The sequence below is a fragment of the Theobroma cacao genome, chromosome 7, assembly GCF_053813885.1.
Source record: "Theobroma cacao isolate CCN51 chromosome 7, ASM5381388v1, whole genome shotgun sequence".
NCBI lineage: Eukaryota > Viridiplantae > Streptophyta > Magnoliopsida > Malvales > Malvaceae > Theobroma > Theobroma cacao.
In genome coordinates, this window is record NC_142645.1 from 9,423,796 (window position 1) to 9,443,198 (window position 19,403).

At 28.6% G+C, this 19,403-nt stretch overlaps 1 protein-coding gene and 2 long non-coding RNA genes across 3 annotated transcripts in view; all 3 read left to right on the top strand.

The window, feature by feature from the left end:
• LOC148761638 (indole-3-acetic acid-amido synthetase GH3.17-like) overlaps positions 1 to 19,403 on the top strand; it is a 69,979-nt gene that overhangs the window by 25,409 nt on the left and 25,167 nt on the right. The window lies entirely within an intron of this gene.
• LOC148761639 (uncharacterized) lies at positions 9,783 to 11,666 on the top strand. Its single transcript, XR_016027444.1, has 3 exons — positions 9,783 to 9,873; positions 10,523 to 10,606; positions 11,465 to 11,666. It is a non-coding gene; the product is annotated as an uncharacterized LOC148761639 (long non-coding RNA).
• Positions 16,935 to 18,818, top strand: LOC148761640 (uncharacterized). Its single transcript, XR_016027445.1, has 3 exons — positions 16,935 to 17,025; positions 17,675 to 17,758; positions 18,617 to 18,818. It is a non-coding gene; the product is annotated as an uncharacterized LOC148761640 (long non-coding RNA).

A 19,403-nucleotide genomic window follows, 5' to 3' on the forward strand; every position in this document is an offset into this window, starting at 1 on the left:
TTTTTTCATATCAACTTTGAATTATCACTATTTTTACCCTTACTATTCTTTATTTAAAAATTAAAATTTGCACATCGTTAAACACTTTTAATCCGAAAATATAAATTTAAATATTTATTTTTCATTAAATTGAGATTAATTTTACTTAATTGACTTGTTATGTTAACTCTCACACATTTACGTTAAGATTTAAAATTTAGTTTGTCACGACCCGGAACTCCCATCGAGCCCGTGACAACCGCCGCGAAGCCTCGATAGACATTCTTCCCCCTAACGCCTTTCGAGACCTCGCAAGGCTTTTGTACCAGTGTTTCCATTCCTCTCTCTCTTTCCTTTTCTTTTTTTTTTTTTTGAATAATAAAATAAACTAAAAATATTAATTAAAATAATCTATTTTCATGTAAAACAATATATATATATATATATGTATATTTTTGAAACATCAAAAAAAATTAATTTTCTGCACATAAAAATAAAATAAATTTATACATACTATAATATAGAAAACTAGAGTATGCAATTTAAATTACAATGACACGTGAGCCCCCAAATAACTGAGAAGGTTTAAGTCTATAACCTTGCTTTCTAGGATGCAACTCCGAAATTTACTTCTCGATGCAATTGACAGTCTACTGCCTATTCTGAGCTTGAAAAATGTATAGGAAGAAGGGGTGAGATTATAAAATCCCAGTGAGTAGACAAACATCATCAAAATAATCTAAAGCCGAGTAATAGGAGACAATTAAAATAATTCATCTCAACCCATATAAATAATTGGATTTCATCTAATTACTCAACATGGCTTATGCACTTTTCAAAAACTTGGCTCTTGCCAAAAATCCATTCTCGGGGATACCTCGCGAAAGCATCTTACCGAGACCGCCAAGGCTGTTTATTGTCACACACACAAACACATTTCACCTCTGACAACACAGCCGTTCCTTGGCGTTGGCTGAGTCCCACTTTCACGTGGTGGCCTGCGTGAAGTGTACTCAAATCCTACCTCGGGAGTTATCCTACGCGCCTCTCCAATCGAGGTAAGCTCAATAATTGGGAACCGTGCCCCTCTAATTAGGCTGGCCCACGGAACCCCCGTCACTGCAGTGCCCACTTTATAATCCACCAACCAATAAAATCACAATAGTATGACATGGCTCACTTAACACATTCAAGGCAAATAAAGCAGTTCACATATTCTTAAAATCATAAAAATAACCAGTCATACCCACATTTATCATAAGCCATTAATGTAAAATCATGGATAAACAACACAATCATAGTATAGGTCTCCAATTACTCTACTTTTGAAATCATTATTAAATTTTCAAAAATATTATAAAATTATTTTATAAAATCCCATTTTACCATAAAACACAATAATTTTCCAATTAAACCATTTTTTCATAAAATCACACAATTAAATAAATCTACTCTAGATAATTAAGACGATAGTAAGTTTACTCACTGTACTAGGAGTAGATATACTCCTATTCTCGGTCCTCGGGTGTAGTCTTTTACCCGTATCAAATAGCTCACCACCTATCCACAATACATGACACAAAAAATTCAATAATTTGTGTCAAATCAATATATATTATTTCAGGCTCTTATCCATGCGTATGCACTAGATAGGGTGTGAAATGTTTGGACATTTGCTTAATCACAGTGTCCGACCTAACTTGCCTATATACGGTGTAAATTTCTAAAATCTCCAATTCAACTCCAATTCCATCCATTTCAATTTCAATTATCCAATTATATCCACAATACCTCAATGACTATGAATGTGGTCCAATTTATCAGTTCGGATCACAAATTACGCTTTTACCCCTAGTGGGTAGAAATTTCAATTTTTTTTTTTTTTTTTTTTTTGCACCAAAAATTCCCATTTAATTTCCAACCTCATAATTCATCATTTTTCCATCTAATTCTCTTAAAATAAAGTCAACCTCATCCTCACACACCATTGGCTAGATTCAGCCTAGAGAAATTCATGGAGAAAATGAATATTTTTCTTGTTGTTTTACTCATAAACATGCTAAACTAACACTAAACACTAACATAGTTCAAAATCAAATTAATCTAACAACTTTCTCTCTCTAAACCCATATGATCAGATTTGAATCCATCATCAAAACACATAATTTAACCATAGAAAATAAGGAGAAATGCATGGAAATGATAAATCTTAAGCTAAGCTTGAAAAATCATACCTTTAAACACTTGATTCCTTGAAAAATCACACTTTTTCTTTGAATTTTCTCACTCTAGGGTTTGTTCTTATTTCTCTCTCTCTCCTGCTGGTTTTGGCTGACCCTCCCAATGAATAATTCTGGAATTTTCAAGCCTTTTAATAGGCTTAATAAAATATTATTATTTTATTTACCTTTTGAATATTTTATTATTTTATTTTTTTCTAGTCATCTTTTTGACTTTATTTTTCTACCACTCAATCCTCTTCACTTATCCATGTCTTCCATGAAATTTCTAGACTTTTCCAAAGTTTTGGTGGGGTAAATTTTTAAAAATTACACTTTTACCCCCGTAAAGTGAAAAATTACATTTTTGCCCCAAAAACTAAAAAAATGCCCATAGACATATTTTTCATCCCTTATACTCATACCATTCTCCAATTTGTCAAATGTGGTCTAAATTCTCTCAAAATCTCAAAATTTATCCGTGAGTGGAAAAATTACGATTTTGCCCCTAGATAGTGAAAATTCTGGTTTGACTCCAAATTGATCCTCAAACTCTGAATTACCATTTTGAGTCATCCCTGAACTGTGAAACTCTTAATTTCACCTTAAAATTCCTATTTGAACTAGTTCGAGGCTTAATCGACTCAATGGTACCATTAGGGGCAATATCGTCTTTTAACAATTTCTCGAACTTCCTAAATATACAAACATTCTATCGAGCATGTAAATGACGTAATAATTATTTTACAAAGTAGGGTTTGACATAGTTATTCCACCTTTACAAGTTTTTGCGTCAATTCTTACTATTTTACGTCAAGACTTTTTCATGTCAACTTTGAATTATCATTATTTTTACCCTTACTATTCTTTATTTAAAAATTAAAATTTGCACATCGTTAAACACTTTTAATCAGAAAGTATAATTTTAAATATTTATTTTCATCAAATTGAAAATGTTTTTACTTAATTGACTTGTTACGTTAACTCTCACATATTTACGCTAAGATTTCAAATTTAGTTATTCTATCTTCATAAGTTTTTACATCAATTCTTACTATTTTACGTCAAGGCTTTTTCATGTCAACTTTGAATTATCATTATTTTTACCCTTACTATTCTTTATTTAAAAATTAAAATTTGCACATCTTTAAACACTTTTAATCCAAAAATATAATTTTAAATATTTATTTTTCATTAAATTGAGATTAATTTTACTTAATTGACTTGTTACGTTAACTCTCACACATTTACGTTAAGATTTAAAATTTAGTTATTCCATCTTTACAAGTTTTTACGTCAATTCTTATTATTTTACGTCAAAGCTTTTTCATATCAACTTTGAATTATCATTATTTTTACCCTTACTATTCTTTATTTAAAAATTAAAATTTGCACATCGTTAAACACTTTTAATCAGAAAATATAATTTTAAATATTTATTTTCATCAAATTGAAAATGTTTTTACTTAATTGACTTGTTACGTTAACTCTCACATATTTACGCTAAGATTTAAAATTTAGTTATTCTATCTTCATAAGTTTGTACATCAATTCTTACTGTTTTACGTCAAAGCTTTTTCATGTCAACTTTGAATTATCATTATTTTTACCCTTACTATTCTTTATTTGAAAATTAAAATTTGCAAATCGTTAAACACTTTTAATCAGAAAATATAATTTTAAATATTTATTTTCATCAAATTGAAAATTTTTTTACTTAATTAACTTTTTATGTTAACTCTCACATATTTACGCTAAGATTTAAAATTTAGTTATTCTATCTTCATAAGTTTGCACATCAATTCTTACTGTTTCACGTCAAGGCTTTTTCATGTCAACATTGAATTATCATTATTTTTACCCTTACTATTCTTTATTTAAAAATTAAAATTTGCACATCGTTAAACACTTGTAATCCAAAAATAAAATTTTAAATATTTATTTTTCATCAAATTGAAATTGTTTTTACTTAATTGACTTGTTACGTTAACTCTCACATGTTTATGTTAAAATTTAAAATTTAGTTATGTCAAACCCTGCTTTGTAAAATAATTATAATATCATTCACATGCTCGATATAATGTTTGTATATTTAGGAAGTTCGAGAAATCGTTAAAAGACGATATTGCCTCTAATGGTATCATTAAGTCGATTAAGCCTCGAACTAGTTCAAATAGGAATTTTAAGGTGAAATTAAGAGTTTCACAGTTCAGGGATAACTCAAAATTGTAATTAGGAGTTCGAGGATCAATTCGGAGTCAAATTGAAATTTTCACTATATAAGGGTAAAATTGTAATTTTTCCATCTGCGGATAAAATTTGAGATTTTGAGAGAATTTAGATCACATTTGACAAATTGGGGAATGATATGAGTATAAGGGATAAAAAAATATGTCTATGGACAATTTTTCAGTTTTTGGGGCAAAAATGTAATTTTTTATTTTTACGGGGGCAAAAGTGTAAATATCAAAAATTACTTCACCAAAACTTTGGAAAAATCTGGAAATTTCACTTAAGACTTGGATAAGTCAAAGGGAATGCATGGTGGAAAAAGTAGGACAAATGGATGGCTAGAAAAAAAAATGAATTAATAAAATATTTAAAATATGAATAAAATAATATTATTTCATTAAACAATAAAAAAGGCATAAAAAAATCAGCCCACCCATTCTTCTTCTTCAACATTCGGCCAAGCAAGAAACAAGAGAGAGAAAGGAGAAAATAAAACCCTAGCTAAGAAATTTAAAGGGAAAATAGGTGGAAATTCAAAAATCAAGTGAAAAAATGTAACATTTCTTAAATTTGTCTTGTGCTTTACCTTTCCCATGCATTTTCCATCATTTTTCATGGTTGAATCATGTGATTTGAGGATGATTTGAATTCTGGTCATATGGGTTTAGAGAGAGAAAGTTGTTAGATAAATTTGATTTTGAGCTATGTTAGTGTTTAGTGTTAGTTTAGCATATTTAGAAACAAAACAACAAGAAAAGAATTTATTTTCCTCCATTACCATTATTGGCTGAATTTTCTAGGGGAATATTGGCTGATGATCTTGATGTTTATTTGAGGAATTATGATGAATAATGATGAATTATGAGTCTAGAAAAATAATGGAAATTTTTGGAGCAAAAATATGAATTTTTACCCATTAGGGGTATTTTCGTAATTTGCTATCAGGACTGATAATTTGCACCACACCAAGGGATATTAAGTCAATTTGGGTGCAATTGAGGTATAGAAACTGAAAAAAATTAATTTGAGATTAAATTGGACGCGTTAGTAATTTAATCGGGTAATAGGCCGAATTAGGTCAGCACCGCATTTAAGCGGTAGTCGGATAAGTTGCATGTCATATCATGCATATATACCGAGCCTGAATTGATTTTATAATGGTCAAGCATTGATGTGGTGAATTATGTATTGTACATTGTGGATAGGTGGTGAGCAAATTACACTGGTAAAAGTACCAAAATTGTGCTTGAAGACTGGGATTAGGAGTACATCGACTCCTAGAACTGTGAGTGGACAATTTATCGTCTTAAATATCTAGAGTTATTATACTTGTTTGATGCTTTTATTGAATGGTAAATTTAAATTATAAAATATTATATTTTTCAATTAAAATGTTTTTTAATAAAAAAATGAGATTTTTACTGGTTTTGAAAACTAATATTGTTTGGGGAAAATTGAGTATATGGAGACTGTGTTGAAATTTATGATTTTATATGTTATTGAAATTGTGGCTTATGACACTATGGTAGCATGATGGCTAAATTTTTTAGGTTGGCATGAAATATATGAACTGTTTTGGATTGGTCTCGATAGACTGGATTATATTTTATTCGCCACATTATGTTACTGGAATTTTTATTGGTCTGGTGGTATATTAAACGGTCACTGCAGTGGTGGGGGTTTCCGTGGACTGCCTATGAGAGGGGCACGGTAACTCAATTATATACTTACCTCCAGGGGGAGATGTTGGGTGAAGTATCTCCTGAGGTATGATTTGAGTGCACCTCACGTTCAGGCCACCACGTGAGAGTGAGACTCAGCCAACGCCAAGGAACGGCTGTGTGTCAGATGTGAAAACATGTTTATGGGTATGGGTCATTGAACAGCCTTGGCGGTCTCAGTGGGATACCTTGACGAAGGTACCCGCGAGAATGATATTGGCAGGGGCCAAGTTTAAAAAAAATTCATAAGTAGGGGAAATTTTGATGAAAAGAAATTATTTGGTATAGATTGAAACGAATTTTGTGTTATGAACATTATTGAGATATAACGTTTTTATATTGTCTCCATCTACTCGGCTTTAGATGCTTTTGATGGTAATTGTTTACTCACTGGGATTATTTAATCTCACCCCTCTTCCTATCCATTTTTCAGGCTCAGGACAGTTTGTTGATAGTTGATTAAGACGAGAATTAATCTCGAAGTTGCATCATAGGAAGTAAGGCTTCGTAGCTCTACACTTTCTTGGTTAGTTAGGGGCCCACGTGTCACTGTAAACGAAATTTCATACTTTAATTATCTTTATTACTATATAACTAAATTTATTTTACTTTTACGCTACAAAAGTTATTTTAGGAAGACTTTGAAAATATTGTGTTTTAAGAAAATAGAATATTTTATTTAATGTTTTTATTATATTCAAATTGCTATAATTTTACTTTAAATGAATGTTGTAGACTTCAAAATTTAATTTAAATCATGAAATATGTGTTTCCACTTACATATTACATTTTTCGAATTTCAAAATTTTTTAAAAAAAATTGACGAAAATGCCCTTGTGAGCTAGAAAATAATATTTTATTGTTTTGAATTGGAACCAACTTATGTTTTCTTGAAATGCGAGATTTATCTAATTGTCGCTCACCGGGGAGATGCGGAAGTTGATGCTAAGCCTTGCGGGGTTTCGATCGGCATTCGGGGTAATGAGTGCTTATCGGGACGTCGCGGCGGTTGTCACTGGCTCGATGGGAGTTCCGGGTCGTGACAAGTTATTCTACCTTCACAAGTTTTTACGTCAATTCTTACTGTTTTACGTCAAGGCTTTTTCATGTCAACTTTGAATTATCATTATTTTTACCCTTACTATCCTTTATTTAAAAATTAAAATTTGCACATCGTTAAACACTTTTAATCCGAAAATAAAATTTTAAATATTTATTTTTCATCAAATTGAAATTGTTTTTACTTAATTGACTTGTTACGTTAACTCTCACATATTTATGTTAAAATTTAAAATTTAGTTATTCTACCTTCATAAGTTTTTACATCAATTCTTACTGTTTTACGTCAAGGCTTTTTCATGTCAACTTTGAATTATCATTATTTTTACCCTTACTATTCTTTATTTAAAAATTAAAATTTGCACATCGTTAAACACTTTTAATCCGAAAATATAATTTTAAATATTTATTTTTCATTAAATTGAGATTAATTTTACTTAATTGACTTGTTACGTTAACTCTCACACATTTACGTTAAGATTTAAAATTTAATTATTCACCTTTACAAGTTTTTACGTCAATTCTTATTATTTTACGTCAAGGCTTTTTCATGTCAACTTTGAATTATCATTATTTTTACCCTTACTATTCTTTATTTAAAAATTAAAATTTGTACATCGTTAAACATTTTTAATTCGAAAATATAATTTTAAATATTTATTTTTCATCAAATTGAAATTGTTTTTACTTAATTGACTTGTGACGTTAACTCTCAAATATTTACGTTTAGATTTAAAATTTAGTTATTCTACTTTTACAAGTTTTTATGTCAATTCTTATTGTTTTACGTCAAGGCTTTTTCATGTCAACATTGAATTATCATTATTTTTACCCTTACTATTCTTTATTTAAAAATTAAAATTTGCACATCGTTAAACACTTTTAATCCGAAAATATAAATTTAAATATTTATTTTTCATCAAATTGAAATTATTTTTACTTAATTGACTTGTTACGTTAACTCTTACATATTTACGTAAGATTTAAAATTTAGTTATTCCACCTTTACAAGTTTTTACGTCAATTCTTACTGTTTTACGTCAAGGCTTTTTCATGTCAACTTTGAATTATCATTATTTTTACCCTTACTATTCTTTATTGAAAAATTAAAATTTACACATCGTTAAACACTTTTAATCCGAAACTAAAATTTTAAATATTTATTTTTCATCAAATTGAAATTGTTTTTACTTAATTGACTTGTTACGTTAACTCTCACATATTTACGTTAATATTTAAAATTTAGTTATTCTACCTTTACAAGTTTTTACGTCAATTCTTATTGTTTTACGTAAAGGCTTTTTCATGTCAACTTTGAATTATCATTATTTTTACCCTTACTATTCTTTATTTAAAAATTAAAATTTGCACATCGTTAAACACTTTTAATCCGAAAATATAAATTTAAATATTTATTTTTCATCAAATTGAAATTGTTTTTACTTAATTGACTTGTTACGTTAACTCTCACATATTTACATTAAGATTTAAAATTTAGTTATTCTATCTTCATAAGTTTGCACATCAATTCTTACTGTTTCACGTCAAGGCTTTTTCATGTCAACATTGAATTATCATTATTTTTACCCTTACTATTCTTTATTTAAAAATTAAAATTTGCACATCGTTAAACACTTGTAATCCAAAAATAAAATTTTAAATATTTATTTTTCATCAAATTGAAATTGTTTTTACTTAATTGACTTGTTACGTTAACTCTCACATGTTTATGTTAAAATTTAAAATTTAGTTTGTCAAGCCCGACCTTATAAAATACTTTCCATGTCATTCATATGATTGACAATATGCTTGCATACTTGGAAAGCCCTGAAAGAAAAATCGTTAAAAGACGACAATGTACCAAATGGTACAATTAAGTTAATTTAAGTCTCGAACTAGATCAAATAGAGAATTTAAAATGAAATTAAGAATATTAAAGTCCCAGAATGGTTTAATATGGTGATTTGGAGTTCGATGATCAATTTGAAGTCAAACTAGAATTTTTACTGTCCAGGGGCAAAATGGTCATTTGCCACCCAAGGACACAATGGGAATTTTTAGAAAAGAATTTTTTTAGCCCCATTTGACTTATTGGAGTATGATTTGAGTATTGGAGTATAATTTGAGGGTTTGGCAGTGAAAAAGTTTAATTCCAGTGATTTCTAGAGTGTAGGGGCAAAATCGTAATTTTACCACTCGCGGATAAAATTTGAGATTTTGAGAGAATTTAGATCAAATTTGACAAATTGGAGAATGGTATGAGTATAAGGGATGAAAAATATGTCTATGGGCAATTTTTCAATTTTTGGGGCAAAAATGTAATTTTTGACTTTTACGGGGGTAAAAGTGTAAATTTCAAAAATTACTCCACCAAGACTTTGGATAAGTCTGAGAATTTTACCTAAGCTATGGATATGTGGGACAAGTGTATGGTGAAAATTTGGAAATAAATGGATGGCTAGAATTTAAGGAATTAATAAAACATTAAAAAAATGAATAAAATAATATTATATTATTTTAGCCTTTAAAAAGGTGAAAATTCCGGAATTCTCATCTTCTTCAGCTGTCCAAACCAGGGGAGAAAAGGGGAAAAAAAAAACAAGAATCCTACCTGAAAAATTTGGAGAAAATCAAGAGAAATCAAGAAATCAAGCATTAAAAAGGTAAATTTCATTGATTTTCCTTGTGATTTTCACTACCCATGCATTTTTTTCTCATTTCCATGCAAAATTAGAAAGTGGGTATGGACACCCATGCTGGCCAAACCTCCATGGATGAGTTTTGAGCTTGATTTTTGGTTGATTTTAATTGAATTAAGTGATTTTAGTTAAGTTATATTGAAATATAGCAAAAATAAGCTAGAAATATAATTTTCTCCCATTGAAACCCATTATGCTGAATTTTCTAGGGGAATATTGGCTGCTGATCTTGATGGTTATTTGAGGAATTATGATGAATAATGATGAATTATGAGCCTAGAAAAATAATGGAAATTTTCGGAGCAAAAATATAAATTTTTACCCACTAGGGGTATTTTCGTAATTTATTATCGGGACTGATAATTTGCACCACACTGAGGGACATTAAGTCAATTTGGGTGCAATTGAGGTATAGAAACTGAAAAAAATTAATTTGGAGTTTAAACGGACGGGTATATCAATTTATCGGGTAAAAGACCGAAATAGGCTAACACCGCATTTAGGCAAAAATTTAGACATTTTTGCATTCCATATCAAGCATTAGTAGTCTAAATTAGTTTAATTTCAATTTAGTACCAATGTGGTGAATTTCTCGATTTTGTACTGTGTCAAGGTGGTGAGTCCTCTAATAAAGGCAAGGGAATTGCACCCGAGGACCAATAGTCTGAGTATTTCGAAAATCCTCACTCTAGACACGGTGAGTAACCTTACCATCATTTTAATTATCTAAAGTATGTTTTTATTCGGTTTTGGTGAATTTTATGAAAATGAGTTCAAATGGTAAATTTTTATGTTTTGTAAACAAAATGAGTTTAAATGAAAATATTTTATAAATTGTCTTGAAACGAAATAACGATTTTGAAAAATAGAGTAATTGGAGACCACTGATATGTTGTAAATTTAAAATTGAATTAATGGCTTATGTTATTGTATTGGCATGACTGGCTGGGCTGTGTTTTTATGAATTATATGAATTGCTTTATTTTACCCTTGCAGGCTGGGTAGTAATATATTAGCCCTGTCATGCTGTCAAAATTTTATTGTATGGTGGGTTTGACCTGCTGTAGTGGGCTGGATTCTGTGGACTAGCCTATTAGAGGGGCACGGAATCCTGTTATATTTTTACCTCGGTTGGAGAGGCGAGTAGGGTAACTCCTGAGGTATAACTTTTAGAGTTCACTTCACGCCAAACCACCTCGTGAAGGGGAACTCGGCCAACGTCAAGGAATGGCTATGTTTTCAAAATAAAAACATGACTTTCTAATAGCCTTGGCGGACTCAGTTGGGATAGCCCTCGGCCAAGGTATCCCAAATAACTGAGTATGATAATAATTTTTGGCATGAGCCAAGCTTTTTAAGAAATTCATAAGCCATACTGATTACTTGCTTTAAATAAATTGATTTCATTTGGTTGAAATAAGTTGAAAGATGATAAATTACAGTTTGATGAAATGTTTTAATAGTCTCCTTTTACTCGACTTTAGATATTTTGAGTGATGTTTGTTTACTCACTGGGATTTTATAATCTCACCACCCTCATTTCCACCCATTTCAGGTTCAGAATAGATTGTAGATAACTGATATCGGCGAGGATTACAGTTGAACTTGCCACATCCAAAGACTGTAGGTTCATTTCTTTTTATACTTTTGGTCATTCGGGGGCCCACGTGTCACTGTAAATTAAATTCTATACTTTGGTTATCTGTATTACGGTATGTAAGAATTTATTTTGCTTTTACGCTATAAAAATTATTTATGCAGTGTTCTTAAAATATCGTTTTATGTGAAAATTGAATATTTTATTGAATATTTTTATTTTATTATAACAGTCATAATTCCATTTTAAACGAATGTTTTAGACATCCAAAATTATTTTTGATTAAGAAATATGTGTTTTCCACTTACATACTATATTTTTAGATGCTTTTTTTTAGATTTTTGGGATAAATGACAAAAATACCCTTGTGAGACGAAAATTATTATTTCATTTGTTTAAGTTGGAAACAGTTTAAAATCTTTTAAAATGTGGTATTTGGAAACAGTTACCCACAGGGGAAATGAGAAGCTGATATTAAAGCCTTGCGGGGTCTCGGTTGACATTCCGGGTAATGAATGTAAATTGAGACGTCGCGGCGGTTGTCACGGGCTCGATGGGAGTTTCGGGTCGTGACATAGTTATTCTACCTTTACAAGTTTTTACGTCAATTCTTACTGTTTTACGTTAAGGCTTTTTCATGTCAACTTTGAATTATCATTATTTTTACCCTTACTATCCTTTATTTAAAAATTAAAATTTGCACATCGTTAAACACTTTTAATCCGAAAATAAAATTTTAAATATTTATTTTTCATCAAATTGAAATTGTTTTTACTTAATTGACTTGTTACGTTAACTCTCACATATTTATGTTAAAATTTAAAATTTAGTTATTCTACCTTCATAAGTTTTTACATCAATTCTTACTGTTTTACGTCAAGGCTTTTTCATGTCAACTTTAAATTATCATTATTTTTACCCTTACTATTCTTTATCTAAAAATTAAAATTTGCACATCGTTAAACACTTTTAATCCGAAAATATAATTTTAAATATTTATTTTTCATTAAATTGAGATTAATTTTACTTAATTGACTTGTTACGTTAACTCTCACACATTTACGTTAAGATTTAAAATTTAATTATTCACCTTTACAAGTTTTTACGTCAATTCTTATTATTTTACGTCAAGGCTTTTTCATGTCAACTTTGAATTATCATTATTTTTACCCTTACTATTCTTTATTTAAAAATTAAAATTTGTACATCGTTAAACATTTTTAATTCGAAAATATAATTTTAAATATTTATTTATCATCAAATTGAAATTGTTTTTACTTAATTGACTTGTGACGTTAACTCTCAAATATTTTCGTTTAGATTTAAAATTTAGTTATTCTACTTTTACAAGTTTTTATGTCAATTTTTATTGTTTTACGTCAAGGCTTTTTCATGTCAACATTGAATTATCATTATTTTTACCCTTACTATTCTTTATTTAAAAATTAAAATTTGCACATCGTTAAACACTTTTAATCCGAAAATATAAATTTAAATATTTATTTTTCATCAAATTGAAATTATTTTTACTTAATTGACTTGTTACGTTAACTCTTACATATTTACGTAAGATTTAAAATTTAGTTATTCCACCTTTACAAGTTTTTACGTCAATTCTTACTGTTTTACGTCAAGGCTTTTTCATGTCAACTTTGAATTATCATTATTTTTACCCTTACTATTCTTTATTGAAAAATTACAATTTACACATCGTTAAACACTTTTAATCCGAAACTAAAATTTTAAATATTTATTTTTCATCAAATTGAAATTGTTTTTACTTAATTGACTTGTTACGTTAACTCTCACATATTTACGTTAATATTTAAAATTTAGTTATTCTACCTTTACAAGTTTTTACGTCAATTCTTATTGTTTTACGTAAAGGCTTTTTCATGTCAACTTTGAATTATCATTATTTTTACCCTTACTATTCTTTATTTAAAAATTAAAATTTGCACATCGTTAAACACTTTTAATCCGAAAATATAAATTTAAATATTTATTTTTCATCAAATTGAAATTGTTTTTACTTAATTGACTTGTTACGTTAACTCTCACATATTTACATTAAGATTTAAAATTTAGTTATTCTACCTTTACAAGTTTTTACGTCAATTCTTACTGTTTTACATCAAGGCTTTTTCATGTCAACTTTGAATTATCATTATTTTTACCCTTACTATTCTTTCTTTAAAAATTAAAATTTGGACATCGTTAAACACTTTTAATCCGAAAATTTAATTTTAAATATTTATTTTTTATTAAATTGAGATTATTTTTACTTAATTGACTTGTTACGTTAACTCTCACACATTTACTTTAAGATTTAAAATTTAGTTATTCCACCTTTACAAGTTTGTACGTCAATTCTTACTGTTTTACGTCAAGGCTTTTTCATGTCAACTTTGAATTATCATTATTTTTACCCTTACTATTCTTTATTTGAAAATTAAAATTTGCAAATCGTTAAACACTTTTAATCAGAAAATATAATTTTAAATATTTATTTTCATCAAATTGAAAATTTTTTTACTTAATTAACTTGTTACGTTAACTCTCACATATTTACGCTAAGATTTAAAATTTAGTTATTCTATCTTCATAAGTTTGCACCTCAATTCTTACTGTTTCACGTCAAGGCTTTTTCATGTGAACATTGAATTATCATTATTTTTACCCTTACTATTCTTTATTTAAAAATTAAAATTTGCACATCGTTAAACACTTGGTAATCCAAAAATAAAATTTTAAATATTTATTTTTCATCAAATTGAAATTGTTTTTACTTAATTGACTTGTTACGTTAACTCTCACATGTTTATGTTAAAATTTAAAATTTAGTTATTCTACCTTTACAAGTTTTTACGTCAATTCTTACTGTTTTACGTCAAGGCTTTTTCATGTCAACTTTGAATTATCATTATTTTTACCCTTACTATCCTTTATTTAAAAATTAAAATTTGCACATCGTTAAACACTTTTAATCCGAAAATAAAATTTTAAATATTTATTTTTCATCAAATTGAAATTGTTTTTACTTAATTGACTTGTTACGTTAACTCTCACATATTTATGTTAAAATTTAAAATTTAGTTATTCTACCTTCATAAGTTTTTACATCAATTCTTACTGTTTTACGTCAAGGCTTTTTCATGTCAACTTTGAATTATCATTATTTTTACCCTTACTATTCTTTATTTAAAAATTAAAATTTGCACATCGTTAAACACTTTTAATCCGAAAATATAATTTTAAATATTTATTTTTCATTAAATTGAGATTAATTTTACTTAATTGACTTGTTACGTTAACTCTCACACATTTACGTTAAGATTTAAAATTTAATTATTCACCTTTACAAGTTTTTACGTCAATTCTTATTATTTTACGTCAAGGCTTTTTCATGTCAACTTTGAATTATCATTATTTTTACCCTTACTATTCTTTATTTAAAAATTAAAATTTGTACATCGTTAAACATTTTTAATTCGAAAATATAATTTTAAATATTTATTTTTCATCAAATTGAAATTGTTTTTACTTAATTGACTTGTGACGTTAACTCTCAAATATTTACGTTTAGATTTAAAATTTAGTTATTCTACTTTTACAAGTTTTTATGTCAATTCTTATTGTTTTACGTCAAGGCTTTTTCATGTCAACATTGAATTATCATTATTTTTACCCTTACTATTCTTTATTTAAAAATTAAAATTTGCACATCGTTAAACACTTTTAATCCGAAAATATAAATTTAAATATTTATTTTTCATCAAATTGAAATTATTTTTACTTAATTGACTTGTTACGTTAACTCTTACATATTTACGTAAGATTTAAAATTTAGTTATTCCACCTTTACAAGTTTTTACGTCAATTCTTACTGTTTTACGTCAAGGCTTTTTCATGTCAACTTTGAATTATCATTATTTTTACCCTTACTATTCTTTATTGAAAAATTAAAATTTACACATCGTTAAACACTTTTAATCCGAAACTAAAATTTTAAATATTTATTTTTCATCAAATTGAAATTGTTTTTACTTAATTGACTTGTTACGTTAACTCTCACATATTTACGTTAATATTTAAAATTTAGTTATTCTACCTTTACAAGTTTTTACGTCAATTCTTATTGTTTTACGTAAAGGCTTTTTCATGTCAACTTTGAATTATCATTATTTTTACCCTTACTATTCTTTATTTAAAAATTAAAATTTGCACATCGTTAAACACTTTTAATCCGAAAATATAAATTTAAATATTTATTTTTCATCAAATTGAAATTGTTTTTACTTAATTGACTTGTTACGTTAACTCTCACATATTTACATTAAGATTTAAAATTTAGTTATTCTATCTTCATAAGTTTGCACATCAATTCTTACTGTTTCACGTCAAGGCTTTTTCATGTCAACATTGAATTATCATTATTTTTACCCTTACTATTCTTTATTTAAAAATTAAAATTTGCACATCGTTAAACACTTGTAATCCAAAAATAAAATTTTAAATATTTATTTTTCATCAAATTGAAATTGTTTTTACTTAATTGACTTGTTACGTTAACTCTCACATGTTTATGTTAAAATTTAAAATTTAGTTTGTCAAGCCCGACCTTATAAAATACTTTCCATGTCATTCATATGATTGACAATATGCTTGCATACTTGGAAAGCCCTGAAAGAAAAATCGTTAAAAGACGACAATGTACCAAATGGTACAATTAAGTTAATTTAAGTCTCGAACTAGATCAAATAGAGAATTTAAAATGAAATTAAGAATATTAAAGTCCCAGAATGGTTTAATATGGTGATTTGGAGTTCGATGATCAATTTGAAGTCAAACTAGAATTTTTACTGTCCAGGGGCAAAATGGTCATTTGCCACCCAAGGACACAATGGGAATTTTTAGAAAAGAATTTTTTTAGCCCCATTTGACTTATTGGAGTATGATTTGAGTATTGGAGTATAATTTGAGGGTTTGGCAGTGAAAAAGTTTAATTCCAGTGATTTCTAGAGTGTAGGGGCAAAATCGTAATTTTACCACTCGCGGACAAAATTTGAGATTTTGAGAGAATTTAGATCAAATTTGACAAATTGGAGAATGGTATGAGTATAAGGGATGAAAAATATGTCTATGGGCAATTTTTCAATTTTTGGGGCAAAAATGTAATTTTTGACTTTTACGGGGGTAAAAGTGTAAATTTCAAAAATTACTCCACCAAGACTTTGGATAAGTCTGAGAATTTTACCTAAGCTATGGATATGTGGGACAAGTGTATGGTGAAAATTTGGAAATAAATGGATGGCTAGAATTTAAGGAATTAATAAAACATTAAAAAAATGAATAAAATAATATTATATTATTTTAGCCTTTAAAAAGGTGAAAATTCCGGAATTCTCATCTTCTTCAGCTGTCCAAACCAGGGGAGAAAAGGGGAAAAAAAAAACAAGAATCCTACCTGAAAAATTTGGAGAAAATCAAGAGAAATCAAGAAATCAAGCATTAAAAAGGTAAATTTCATTGATTTTCCTTGTGATTTTCACTACCCATGCATTTTTTTCTCATTTCCATGCAAAATTAGAAAGTGGGTATGGACACCCATGCTGGCCAAACCTCCATGGATGAGTTTTGAGCTTGATTTTTGGTTGATTTTAATTGAATTAAGTGATTTTAGTTAAGTTATATTGAAATATAGCAAAAATAAGCTAGAAATATAATTTTCTCCCATTGAAACCCATTATGCTGAATTTTCTAGGGGAATATTGGCTGCTGATCTTGATGGTTATTTGAGGAATTATGATGAATAATGATGAATTATGAGCCTAGAAAAATAATGGAAATTTTCGGAGCAAAAATATAAATTTTTACCCACTAGGGGTATTTTCGTAATTTATTATCGGGACTGATAATTTGCACCACACTGAGGGACATTAAGTCAATTTGGGTGCAATTGAGGTATAGAAACTGAAAAAAATTAATTTGGAGTTTAAACGGACGGGTATATCAATTTATCGGGTAAAAGACCGAAATAGGCTAACACCGCATTTAGGCAAAAATTTAGACATTTTTGCATTCCATATCAAGCATTAGTAGTCTAAATTAGTTTAATTTCAATTTAGTACCAATGTGGTGAATTTCTCGATTTTGTACTGTGTCAAGGTGGTGAGTCCTCTAATAAAGGCAAGGGAATTGCACCCGAGGACCAATAGTCTGAGTATTTCGAAAATCCTCACTCTAGACACGGTGAGTAACCTTACCATCATTTTAATTATCTAAAGTATGTTTTTATTCGGTTTTGGTGAATTTTATGAAAATGAGTTCAAATGGTAAATTTTTATGTTTTGTAAACAAAATGAGTTTAAATGAAAATATTTTATAAATTGTCTTGAAACGAAATAACGATTTTGAAAAATAGAGTAATTGGAGACCACTGATATGTTGTAAATTTAAAATTGAATTAATGGCTTATGTTATTGTATTGGCATGACTGGCTGGGCTGTGTTTTTATGAATTATATGAATTGCTTTATTTTACCCTTGCAGGCTGGGTAGTAATATATTAGCCCTGTCATGCTGTCAAAATTTTATTGTATGGTGGGTTTGACCTGCTGTAGTGGGCTGGATTCTGTGGACTAGCCTATTAGAGGGGCACGGAATCCTGTTATATTTTTACCTCGGTTGGAGAGGCGAGTAGGGTAACTCCTGAGGTATAACTTTTAGAGTTCACTTCACGCCAAACCACCTCGTGAAGGGGAACTCGGCCAACGTCAAGGAATGGCTATGTTTTCAAAATAAAAACATGACTTTCTAATAGCCTTGGCGGACTCAGTTGGGATAGCCCTCGGCCAAGGTATCCCAAATAACTGAGTATGATAATAATTTTTGGCATGAGCCAAGCTTTTTAAGAAATTCATAAGCCATACTGATTACTTGCTTTAAATAAATTGATTTCATTTGGTTGAAATAAGTTGAAAGATGATAAATTACAGTTTGATGAAATGTTTTAATAGTCTCCTTTTACTCGACTTTAGATATTTTGAGTGATGTTTGTTTACTCACTGGGATTTTATAATCTCACCACCCTCATTTCCACCCATTTCAGGTTCAGAATAGATTGTAGATAACTGATATCGGCGAGGATTACAGTTGAACTTGCCACATCCAAAGACTGTAGGTTCATTTCTTTTTATACTTTTGGTCATTCGGGGGCCCACGTGTCACTGTAAATTAAATTCTATACTTTGGTTATCTGTATTACGGTATGTAAGAATTTATTTTGCTTTTACGCTATAAAAATTATTTATGCAGTGTTCTTAAAATATCGTTTTATGTGAAAATTGAATATTTTATTGAATATTTTTATTTTATTATAACAGTCATAATTCCATTTTAAACGAATGTTTTAGACATCCAAAATTATTTTTGATTAAGAAATATGTGTTTTCCACTTACATACTATATTTTTAGATGCTTTTTTTTAGATTTTTGGGATAAATGACAAAAATACCCTTGTGAGACGAAAATTATTATTTCATTTGTTTAAGTTGGAAACAGTTTAAAATCTTTTAAAATGTGGTATTTGGAAACAGTTACCCACAGGGGAAATGAGAAGCTGATATTAAAGCCTTGCGGGGTCTCGGTTGACATTCCGGGTAATGAATGTAAATTGAGACGTCGCGGCGGTTGTCACGGGCTCGATGGGAGTTTCGGGTCGTGACATAGTTATTCTACCTTTACAAGTTTTTACGTCAATTCTTACTGTTTTACGTTAAGGCTTTTTCATGTCAACTTTGAATTATCATTATTTTTACCCTTACTATCCTTTATTTAAAAATTAAAATTTGCACATCGTTAAACACTTTTAATCCGAAAATAAAATTTTAAATATT